The 1,961-nt window shown below is 36.5% G+C and overlaps 1 long non-coding RNA gene across 1 annotated transcript; it reads left to right on the top strand.

Annotated features, from left to right (window-relative positions):
• The first annotated feature begins 489 nt into the window (after positions 1 to 489).
• On the top strand, positions 490 to 1,454 carry LOC103460873 (uncharacterized). Its single transcript, XR_001776334.1, has 3 exons — positions 490 to 1,171; positions 1,241 to 1,286; positions 1,369 to 1,454. It is a non-coding gene; the product is annotated as an uncharacterized LOC103460873 (long non-coding RNA).
• The last annotated feature ends 507 nt before the right edge of the window (positions 1,455 to 1,961 follow it).

Raw genomic sequence — 1,961 nt, 5'->3', positions numbered from 1 at the left:
GATACACGAAAACTGTACTTAAGTACAGTAACGAAGTACTTGTACTTCGTTACTTCCCACCACTGCCTATTTGTATGTTGTCACCATTATGTAAAAAGTAACCCCTGTTTCTCTTACAACGTTCTTAGTTCAGTTTTAGTTAAAGTGGTGCTGGATTCATTTTTGGGTTGTGACAGAAGGATGCTTTGTCACCTTTCTCTCTTGATTTATAGTAATGCCGTTGAATGTTTTGTTATTCAGAAGTTACACCAAACTAAATGCTATTGAATGACTTTACCTTCTATTTTACACATAATGGAAAACACAGTTGTCATTTCCAACACTTTATTTTTTGCTGCTGCCTAATTGGATTTGTATGTATTTACTGTGGTTAATACCTACTGTATTAATGCTTTATTACTTGCATGTACAACAGCAACATTGTTGGATGTCCAATGGTTATAACAATGTTGTATTGTCTATCTCTTTTTTTTTTTTCTTTTTAGGAATCCATGCGTCATCAACTTTTGCAAAGAGTTAGGAATAGGGTCGTTTCTACCCTCAACAGGCAGCCCATTGACTTTGAATACTTAGACTTAGTGTGTTCCCAGGAGCTGCAGTTTCTTCGAGCTGCAGCGGCTTACATTGATCTGGAGGAGACAGTGGTAGAGCATTTTCAAAACCTGAGTGCAGTTGTAAGTTCTTATGCCTCAGCTAATGCTTCATCCCCAAGAACTTTTAACATAACACACGTAGAATACAATGGGAATGCAGGGAGACCAAAAGTTAATACAGATTTTGAAACACTCACTCATTTACTTAGTAGTGGTTTGCCTTTGACTTCTTTGTGTAGGCTTACTGGAATTTCACGGTCAACATTTTATAGACGTATGAAAGAGCATAATCTGTCTGTAAGAAAACTCTATTCCAGCATTTCAGATGCTGCATTATATCAGAAGGTTAGATCTATAAAGAGCAGAATGCCAAATGCTGGCTACAGATTGGTGAAAGGGTCTCTTCAAGCAATGGGTGTCAGGATTCCCTGGAAGAGAGTGCAAATGTCTTTGTAGCGTGTGGACGGAGCAGGAATTATTTCCAGAATGGTCCAGCTGTCTTGCATTTCCAGACGACAATACTGTGTTCCAGCTCCATTATCTCTTGTCCACATTGATACAAATCATAAGCTCATCAGGTTTGTATATCTAATACATAAAGAATCTACATATATTTTTGTTTATGATAACAATGTGTATATTTCTAGGTATAACATTGTTGTTTTTGGAGCAATTGATGGCTTTTCCAGGAAGGTAAGTTGTTTATTTTGTATTTTAAGTCTTTTCATCACTTGTGTCCATTTGATTTAACTTTATTTTAAAATTTGTCTTAAAGATATTTTACTTGAACGCGGCTGGAAACAACAAGGCAGAAACAGCGTTTTGTTTCTTCATGGATGGGGTTTGCAAGCATGGATGGCCATCAAGGCAAGTTAATAAATTATGTTTAAGTAGCAAGATATAACATTCAATGTAGGATGTTGTTGAATTACCTTGATTCCTTTCCAATTAAACTTTTTTGTGTTAAAACATAAACCAGCATGTAGGTGGAGCGGAGTTAGGTATGTCCATGTACATAGTGCCACTGTCTGCTTTCCTTGACTTTGGTTTGTCTTTTTGTTTTGTTGTCTCTTACCTTTGTGTTTTTTAGTTTTACAGTTACATCTTCAACTTTATTCGACCTTTCAAGACTGCTAGATATGTCTAATGAGATTTTGATGATGTCCTTATACATCAAAAATGTTTAAGGACATATTGCATTGAGTGTTGCATGACATAATTTACTGTTTCCCTTACAGAGTTCGAGGGRATCACGGGGTTGAAAATGTGGACATTGCAAAGTGCATGTTTACAGTTCGAGGTACTGGACGTGGCAGTTTCATTGCTGGGAAAAGTGTTCATAATCAACGGTAATGTACCAAAAAGTGT

Source organism: Poecilia reticulata, unplaced genomic scaffold (assembly GCF_000633615.1).
Source record: "Poecilia reticulata strain Guanapo unplaced genomic scaffold, Guppy_female_1.0+MT scaffold_317, whole genome shotgun sequence".
NCBI lineage: Eukaryota > Metazoa > Chordata > Actinopteri > Cyprinodontiformes > Poeciliidae > Poecilia > Poecilia reticulata.
Note: the sequence above shows the minus strand (reverse complement) of the source record. Positions and strands in the feature narration are given on the sequence as shown.